At 40.7% G+C, this 10,672-nt stretch overlaps 1 pseudogene; it reads left to right on the top strand.

Annotated features, from left to right (window-relative positions):
* The first annotated feature begins 2,095 nt into the window (after positions 1-2,095).
* Positions 2,096-2,571, top strand: LOC147428105 (uncharacterized; annotated as a pseudogene).
* The last annotated feature ends 8,101 nt before the right edge of the window (positions 2,572-10,672 follow it).

Raw genomic sequence — 10,672 nt, 5'->3', positions numbered from 1 at the left:
AGGACAACCTTGCAGATCTTTTCACAAAGGCATTGTCTCGTGAGAAGCTTGAAGCTTTCTGCAAAGCTTTGGGCTTACTCCCCTTTGTGGACTGATCGTGTCCTCAGGGCATGGCACTTCCCTTTACTCATGTGCCGCTCTCGTTCACCGCATCACTTCAGGGGGGATTTGTTACCATATACATGTGGTAGTGATGTGTGTGAACACACTAGGACCGCTGGGGCATTTTTTCCCTCTTTAGGAGGTTTTTCCCCCCGAGCATTGTATATACGCCCATCACTCTAGGGCTATCTGTCTTTCCATTGCACACTAAGTAATACACTCTCTATTGTGTGCTTTGAGCTTCCTTCGTCTTCTCCAAGCTATGTGCGTTTCTCTGCAACCCTAATTCCAACAAGCATGCTACAACTCTCTCCCAAGCTATCAACCTTTTCATGGGTTTTGCCTTAATGTTAACTATTAAAGGATTTATGCTAAGAAGCTCACAAAGATTCGACTTTATGGCCTCCTTATGGGGACTCAACTTTGGCCTTCATTATATGAGGGTGACATCCAAATTTCCCATAGTATTTCTCGCTTCATGCATCACTTGAACAACTTCTTTCACAAAGATTGAAGATGCTGCTCCTTTTTATTTTGAATCATTGTTCGATTCAAACATATTAAGTTTTTTAACTTTCAACTCCACAACATGAGCATATCCTCCAGTCATGACTCACCATCATCGGCCACTAAATAATTTAGGTTTCTCTTGAGAAAATCTCTAGTAATAATGGGTAATCTTTGTTGATAAAAGTCGTTCATGTTATTGCTCATGAATGTTGCCACTAGTGAGAGGCATATGGTATATGCGTCTCCCAAATATTAGAACTACATAAATGAATGTCAATTCATGGTCTTTGGTGATTTGTCACCATTCTTCATTCTTGATGCTTCGATGACAATGTCATTGAGAACACTCTTCACTTGCTTCACCATGATTTGCCCACCAACCCATGTAAAAGGAAGGGGGGTGCGTGCGGGTTGATGACCAACGGAATCTCTTATCTAAACACCACCATGCTGGCGTCAAGCTTCTCATTTAGAAGCAACATGATCGTCCAAAAGCCATTGAATCTCCTCATCATACCTGGATTTTCTAGGCAAAACAAGGAGGTATGAGCAAGGGGGTTGTGCTTGAAGTGCAAAGTGATGGTGTAGACTCATGACTAGAAGAGAAACCTCCACTGGGAATGTCTGGTGACGATGGACTCATCATCCGTGTCGTGGTCAATTATATCCACCCTATGCAGCAATTGGAACACTCGAGCTGCATATAGGTGGCTAGGTTTATCTCTGCTTTGCCTTCATGATAACCAAGCCATCTCGTGAACAACAACAAAATACTGTGTGTTATCGAGTGATTGAAGATTAGTGGCAGTAGACGTAGCATGAAAGCGTTGATCTCTCTCTCTCTCTCTCTCTCTCTCTCCAAAAAAAAACTCTCTAGAACAATACGTGTTTTAGAGTTTTTTTAGAGGGGGAGAGAGAGAGGGAGAGAGATAGAGAACGGAATACTCTGTGGTACCAAGTGGTTGAAGGTTAGTGGCCACAAGAAATGAAGTAGCATGCAAGCTTTGAGTGAAATAAATGTATCATGCAAGTGCTGCTCCATCTCTCTCTTTCTCTGTCTTTTTCTCTGAATTTTTTTTCTCTAAAACACTCTGCGCTCTCTCTCTCTCTCTCTCTCTCTCTCTTTCTCTGTCTTTTCCTCTGAAACAGTCCGCGCAGAGAGTTTTTTAAAGAGAGAGAGAGAGAGAGAGAGAGAGAGAGAGAGAGAGAGAGAGAGAGAGAACGGAATACTTTTTGGTATAAGCGATTGATAGAGTATCGAGGGGTTGCAGATTAGTGGACATAGGAGTTGACATAGCATGCAAGCTCTGAGTGAAGTAGACGTAGCATGCAAGTCTCTCTCTCTCTCTCTAAAACCTATGAGATAGTCCGCGTTTTTAGATATATATATATATATATATATATATATATATAGAGAGAGAGAGAGAGAGAGAGAGAGAGAGAGAGAGAGAGAGAGAGAGAGAGAATACGTAATATGTAGGCAATGAGTGCATCATCTCTGCTATCTGTATCGAAGTTGCAAGCTCGCGTGTACAAGCGTGACTTCAATTCTGAAATGTTCGATAACAGAAGCTGTAGCCTGCCATCCCCGAGCCAGTCCACATCCATCAACATCTTCAGGTCTCGCTGGCTCTGGCTCAACTTGAGGGATTGCAGCTGTGGAGGAGGCATCTTTCGCCACGCCCACTGAAGCTCCCCTAGGTGCAGACCTTGTGTTTATTGGGTTAAGGATTTTGCTGATATTCTGGATTGGAAATGATGTTGTTCCGGAGTTCATCTTTAGTAAAGTCTTCAAGCAAGAAGAAACCGAGCAAGATTTTGCCACCGTTGCCAGGTAGAGCCTTCTGGATGGTGTTGTGGGTGGCAGGAAAGATTCAGGTGCAGGTTCTAAGCAATGTTTGGACGAGGGAAGTGTCTAAAGCACGTGGTTTTGGCAAGCGCCCCAGTCTCAAGAAATAGTTGAGAAATTTAAGTAGCGTGGTCCTAATGCAAGAACAAGTTGGAGCGAGGGATAGACACATACACACACAACAATGTTGATGTCGTTACGTCTTTGTTGGTTGTTGGTATCAAATCTAAGAAGCATATCTTGCAGATATGGAGGGTGTGAAGTCTATCTTGAAGTAAATAAAAGTGCAATTGATGTTGCCATCCGTGTTGAGAGAGAGAGAGAGAGAGGATATGAAAACTATTTGAAAGAGTCCACACCGGCGCAAACTCTTTCAGAGAGTTTTTTAAAGGGTTTTGCTTATAGATGGTGAAAGGATGACGATTGAATTTCAGACCCCCAAAAGACACCCCCTAAAGAGCTTGGAGATAGGAGATCTAGGTACCACAAGTTAGGTGGCCTTATATTGGCCCCTTTATCCTAGTGTGTCTCCAAACGGCTCCTAGACTTTCCTTGCCCAACCCCTTCAAAACCAGATCTATGAATAGGGACCCTGATATTTGCCTTTCCCAAAGTGGCACAATGTTCTTGGTTGTAGCGACCAACAACACAGTCACCCCTTGGAGGGAGGTACCCTGTGGGGTGCTAAGGCAGGTGCACACTTGGATTTCACTTTGTTCAGATTGTGCAAGACAGAGCATCGCCTAATAGGGGTGGGTGGGACAACTCCACAAGGTAGTGAAGAGGCTCCATCATGAGGACAACGGACAGATCAAGGGAACCACGGGAGCAAAACCAAGATGTTGCATATACGGGGGGTCATGATCTTGAAGTATTGCACAACAAGGGAGAGGAAGATGTTGAAGCCCTCTAGGCATGGCAGATTATCCTCCAATCAAGAAGGTAGAGATGCTAATGATGGTGAATCTACTGATCAAATTACTGTGGATGCTACTGCCCAACTCATTGACACTATTGATTGTACGCACTGCATGTGCACTTGCTTAAATGCACTTGCATCGCTGCTAGCAAAGGGCCTCTTCATTCAATATTACAGTATATCAAAACCTTCGTGTCGCATTCACAACAAGTGTGGTGCACTACCTGCATTGGCATATGGAATGATGTGGCAATCACCTACAAGAAGGTGGTTTATTTCTAAATTAGTCAAAGTTTGAGAGAGAGAGAGAGAGAGAGAGAGAGAGAGAGAGAGAGAGAGAGAGAGAGAGGGGGGGGGGGGCAAAGGGGAGAAGTTTAAATGTTGTAAGAACAAGCCCAAGAGAGCTCAAAAATATAACCAAGACCATGAAACTATGCATCATCTCATTATTACATTTCATTTTGGCTACATAGGAAACAATTGCTTTACCTATGTGCACTTAAATTTGTGAGGTGCTTTGTAGAATTGTATATGCTACTCTTGCATCAGTTCAAAAGGGGTTTGACTACAACTAAGCGTCCAACAAAAAATTCTTTCTGAAAAATACAAAGGTACTTTCAATGATAATTAAAAAGACTTAAAATTTAAGAATTTCTTTAAGGCTTTCACACTATTCTTTTCAAGTATGTGGAGGACATTTTCCTATTCCTCTTGGTTTCTCAAGTGTCATGATTGTAAGTCGAAACATCCTTTTGGGGAGCTAAGACAAAATAGAGTCACCCACAAAAAAAATTTATCTCCAATTTCAATAAGATACAATCTAAAACCAAAGACTCCAAACACACATTTCTCATATTGACTGATCCAACCTCCAAATAAGCTCTACCAAATCTACTTCTTCTTCCCTAAAGTAGGCATTCCTTGACAACATTTCTTTTTGGAGACAATATTCCTCTCTCCCTACATGCACTTGCCATAATATTATGTATTGAGAAACTCCCCTCCACAACAAAGCGAGCCCGCCGAACAAGGCTCGACGCCGACAGAGAATTTATCGTTTCCTCCTCCTCCATCATCTTCGGGGGCCCGCGCTCACACACAGGCACACCTACCCAAGCATCTACCATGGCTTTATTATCTATGACCACCAATCATGCTTCAGAGGAGGGACTATTACCTTTGATAATCAAGCAATTAATATAAAGGGGATGATTGAAGCTCAAATGAGGAATGCTAGAGGAGGACATTGACATATAGATAATATGTAATTTGATGCTAAATGTTTCCTTTTATTATTTAAGGTCTATATGTAGCTTGTTGAGTTTTGCTTGTTTTTATGATTGTTTGGAAATTTTGCTTGGAGCTTGAAATCCCCTGTATCTTATATACTTTCTCTAGGAGGTTCTCATTCTTAAACAATAGATATATGTGTAATAATGTATGATAGTCATGTAAACATTAAAAAAATATGATGGAAGCACACAAAACCACCCTTAGCTCACATTGCTTGTGGTTACTAGCATGTTTCAAGTAGTCCAATGTATCGACCTTGGGCTATGCATAAATTTTCTCACATGTGAGCCTGCATATGGAACATTCAGCCTGATAATACATACATAAACGAGGCAACCAATAGCTTGTTGATAGAGTGTGAAATCAAAGTAGTTTCCATCACCATGAAGACTAAGATTCAAGCAAAGCTTTGTAGGAGTAGCAATAGGTTTGAATATATGCCCAAATTGTGATGCAAAAGCCCCAAACCTCACATCTCAAAAGAGGAATTCAAATTAGATTTAAAATTAGCAATATGTCCCTCATTTGACCCGATAATCAACATGTCATCTACATAGAGCACAATGATCACAGATACATCATTCACATGCTTGATATAAAAGTATTCTCAGTTGGTACTATTTTGAAAACCATGTGCAACAAGATAAGCATGAATCTTCTCATACCAGGCATGTGGAGTTTAATTTAAACCATACAATGCCACATTGTTTTCCTGCTCTTTTGGGACAAAACCACAAGGTGGCAATACATACACTTTCTCATGCAAATCATTATTTAAAAACTATGTCCAAATGATGTATGTTCCAACCATTATGGGCTACCAATGCACACACGCTACAAATGGTAGTCATATGAAAAGTGGGAGCAAAAGTCCCGTCAAAATCCATTCCCTTTTCCTAAGCATATCTTTTTTCCACAAGTCTAGCCCTATAGGGATCAACACTTCCATCAAGCTTACATTTCAGCTTGAAAACCCACAGTACTAATGGCCTTTTTGCCAGGAGACAAGTCACTTAAAGACCATGTGTCATTCTTCACAATAGCATCATACTTAGATTGTGTTGCAACCTAGAATTTTTTTTGAATTTTGTGCTTCATCAAATGATAGAGGCTCTTCCCAATCATACATATTAGACATGGTCAAAACATAACAATCTAATGCATACGAGGTATCCCAAAAGCCCGAACGAGTACAACTAGACAAAGGTGTACCCAATTTACTACCACACAAGGTTTGCACCGGCCATCTTGGCATACCTCTAGCCTGCTCATTTTTATTGGAACTAGGGTTGCAGGAAAACACACACAACTTGGAGAAGACGAAGGAAGCTCAAGGCACACAACAGAGAGTGTATTACTTAGTGTGCAATGGAAAGATGAGATAGCCCTAGAGTGATGGGTGTATATACAATGCATAGGGGAAAAAACCTCCTAGCGAGGGAAAAATGCCCCGACGGTCCTACTTGTGTTCATACACATCACTACCACATGTATATGGTAACAAACTCCCCCTAGGAGTGATGCGATGAACGAGAGCTAGCACATAGAGTATAGGGAAGTGCCATGCCCTGAGGACATGATCAGTCCACAAAGTGGAGTAAACCCAAAGCTTTGCAGAAAGCTTCGAACTTCTCACAAGAAAATGCCTTTGTGAAAATATTTGCAAGGTTCTCCTGTGTTGGCACATAAGCCAAGTTGATCTCTCCTGTTGAGAGCCTCTCCCTGACATAGTGGTAATGCAACTCAATTTGCTTCGTGCAAGCATGCAAAATTGGGTTCCTCGCAACTGCCAATGTGCTCTGATTGTCTGTGTAGATAGTGTTGGCAGTTTCTTGTCCAATACCCAAATCAGCCATAAGGCGTCTCAGCCATACAAACTCAACCGTAGCTGTGAAGATTGCCCTATACTCAGCCTCACAAGTGGAAGTGGCCACAGTAGGTTGCATCTTGCTCAACCATGATATACATTAGCTGCCAAGCATGAAACATAAACCACTTGTGGACACTCGTGTGTCAAAACAAGCAACCCATTTTGAGCTCGAAAAAGCATGTAAATTTGGCCGCAATGATCCCCCCTTGTGATAAAGCAAGCCAAAATATAAAGTGCCACTCAAGTAGTGAAAAATCCTCTTGATAGGTTGTTATGCATGAATCTGTTGACCTGTGAGACTGCAAACTGAATATCCTGCCTCGTGTTGCATACATAAATGAGGCAACCAACAACAGTCTGGTAAAGAGTGACATCAACAGGATTACTAGCATTATGAAGACTCAATTTTAAACCTATTTCCATGGGAGTGGAAATAGGTTTGCAATCCTCAAGTCTAAACTTACATAGCAATGTCTCTATGTAACTTGTTTGACACAAGGCAATACCACCATCACGCTGCTTAAACAGTATGCCCAAGTAATGATGCAACAACAAAAAAATCTTGCATCTTGAAAGTAGCATTAAATTAGCCTTAAATTCAGCAATATGTCTCTCATTTGGTCAAATCTTTCATCTGGAAAGTAGCATTCAAATCAGCCTTAAATTCAGCAATATGCCTCTCATTTGGGCCAGTGATCAATAAATCGTCCACATAGAGAACAACAATGAGAACTATATCACCCTCATGCTTTACATACAATGTGCTTTCTGTTGGACTACTACACAACACCATTTTGTTGAGGCATATAAGAAGGCACTGTACATTGGTGTTTTATCCCATGACTAGCCATAAATGCATTAAACTCATTAGACATATACTCCCCCCCTCGAATCGGAACGGAGGGTGTCCATAGTACATTTTGAGACATTTTCAGCCATAGCTAGAAATTGTTTGAAGCACATAAACTTCGTTCTTTGCATACCCATGCATGCCTAGAGTAATCATCAATGAAAGTCACAAAGTAAAGGTAGTTGCCCAAGGACAGAGTTTGCATGGGCCCACGAACATCGCTATTGCACAAGTTGCAACCTGCATGTGGCCCTAGCTGAACCATCCTTTGGAAACTTTGAACACTGCATCTTACCCAAAATATAGCCTTCAGAAACATGTTTGATAGGTGCTTCAAGAGGAGAAAGAAGCAACCATATCAAATTTCTAAAAGTGCACCAAACTAGTAAAATTCAGATGCCCAAAACGTGCATGAAATAGTTTTGCATCTGAAATAGCCTTAGAATCCATAACTACATTTGCAAAATTCTATCCACACTTGTCATATAAAGTGAGCTTATACAACCCACAACATAAAATGACAAATGCAACAATTTCATCATCGAAACTGAGATCGCCATGTATTGTACATATGTTATCCACAAATTTGACTACAAGACCAAGTCTAGCAAGTGTAGATACATACAAAAGATTCTTCTTGATCCCAAGTACATACAATGCATCAACAAGTGTGAAAGAATTGCCATTTGCAGCTGTAAGCACAATCTTTCCAATTCCCTTGACCAGATAAGAGGCATTGTTGGCACAAGTGACTGAATTCCCATGAGGAACATCCTCGAGAGAGGTAAACAAGTCACAATGAGAGCTAATGTGCTTTGTAGCACCACTATCAAAGTACCTCACTTGAGCATCTACAACAACTGACAAACATGCATAATGGAATTAGGATCTGAAAGGATGAGAGTAATGTGTGTGCTAGTCTCCACCCAACCATGCTATCTTATAGCCTCCCACTAGCATACACATTGTCCTGTCGTGCCGGTGGTCTAGCCCATAGGACCCGTGTTTGTACATTTACCCCCCCCTTGCAGAATCATTTTCGTCCTTGAAAACAAACGCAGGAAAACGTTTCTTAAGTGCGGAGACATTCTCCCATGTAGAACCTTCTTCAGGTCTATCTAGCCATTTTACCAACACCTGTTGTCTGACATGATGTCAGGTGGTGTGAAGCTCATGAGAACCCAAAATCTTTTTGAGTTCATGAGGGATGCTTGGCAGTTTGATAAGGTCAATCAAAACACTTGTGTCAATGACATTATCATTTTGTCCTAGCTGTTTTTGTAAACAACTGACATGGAAAACAAGATGAACTCGTGAGTGCTCGGAAAGAGCTAACTTATAGGCCACTTGACCTATACGTTTGAGAATGGTAAACGATCAAAAATATTGTGGAGAAAGTTTAACAACTTTTCCCGTCTTCAAACTTTTTGAATGCTCCGAAACCTTGAGGAAAACCTTGTCTCCTTCTTCAAAAGTAGCAAGACGGTGATGCTCATTTGCGTACTTCGTGCCTAGCCAATAAAATTGCCGTCAAACTAAGGCATACGTCTTACAAGTACCTAGATGACCAGCACTTGGACTATCATGACACTCAAATAATATTTGGCACCTAGTGTTTGGCACACACTCTACCCTTGTGGAGTAAGAAGCCATCATCAATGGAAAATTCTTCCATCGCTTAATGTTGGGTGCAATTGTAGCATAACTTAATCAACCCAAGACCAACAAAATTATCAATCCTACGATCGGCAACCCGGCTAGGGCATGGAGGCACGAGCATCATTGGATGTATCGAATGAGAGGATTCAAGAGAATGCTCTTCCAATGCAATAGGGATTAGCCATGAATCACTAACTCTATTCACACCATAATCATCAATCAAGCATCACCTACACAAATTAAGCCCACCAAAGTCTGACTTGCCATAGACTAGAATCTCAAAGCACACTCTTGACAAGCACACACTAATTGTTTTGGTGTTGGCCTCTCCAATCACCACATGTCAATCAAGGTACTTCATCAAAAGCTACACACACGAGGTGAATGGTTGTAGAGTTTCATTAAACCCATCCACACATAATCAAACAATAGGGCACATACACTAATCACAAGATTAAGAAAAAACTTAATCAACCTAATTAGAGATGTTAAATATTGCAAATCGAGTGCTCATAGAAGGATAGGAGTGGTCAATAAGCAAGAAGTCATCACACACACACAAATCGAGTGCTCATAGAAGGATAGGAGTGGTCAATAAGCAAGAAGTCATCACACACACTCAAATCTAGAATAATGAGAAGGTGAAACTACTTCATGACATAATGGAATATAGAAGAATTAAGACGAATGAAGAAAGTAGAGATTAGATTAAGAATGCTTCTCTAGTTACAATGGATTAGTGCTAGCTTTCTAAGCATGGGCATTAAGCTCAAGGCTAGGTCATCCATAAAGTGAACACCAAAGAGTGAGCTCTCAAGAGTGGATACTCAAGAATGAATCCTCAAGAATGAAGCCTCTTTGTATAAAAGCTTTCTTATAAAGGCTTGCACCACAATCCTTTCTACTATGGGTTTAAGTTGAGCTCTCTAGTTAGCACATACAACTTGGAACTCTCAATGAGCCCAAAACCTTATAGGATTACCCCTATTAGTCCAGGGCATCGGTTGAATGCCTTGACCAAGCGAGCCAAGGTGATTCCCCTCGTCTGCCAAGTGCCAATAAGGTGTTTAGGCCTCACAAGACACAACATAACATAGAAATTGTCTTGTCATATGTCTAGTAGCATTTTTGCTACTTTTTCTTGACACTTTTTGCTTCATTGTTTCATTTTTTTAGAACTTTTTTTTAATTGATTCCAACATGAGATGTTTATGGCAAATGGACTAAGGGACTAAAGCTTGTTCATAGCCCTAGATCATGTTAAAAATGAATGGAGTATTAAAACTATTACTAAGAGTGTAGGACTAATGAGCAATGATCCTACATTAACCTAAGGTCAAGGCCAATTACCTATGATTAGCACACATAAAAGCAGATTTTAAATGAGTTTAATATTCACAAAGCAAAGTGTTGAAACTTTAGTATGCCTAGTTTTTGAAAATGAAAGAACCATAACTTAGAAGCAAAATCACTTAATCCAAGCATAGAGAATGGAGAGATAAAAAAGAGAAATATCATGGAAGGATTTCACCTATTCATACTCTTTGGGCATCCTTGAGCAAAGCATCCACTTGGTAGAGAAGTCTCTTGGTTCCTTTTATTTACAATCCAAGCTTCTTG

The sequence above is a fragment of the Adiantum capillus-veneris genome, chromosome 23 (genome assembly GCF_014529385.1).
Source record: "Adiantum capillus-veneris isolate H3 chromosome 23, ASM1452938v2, whole genome shotgun sequence".
Lineage (NCBI taxonomy): Eukaryota > Viridiplantae > Streptophyta > Polypodiopsida > Polypodiales > Pteridaceae > Adiantum > Adiantum capillus-veneris.
This window is presented reverse-complemented; position numbering and strand designations above follow the sequence as displayed.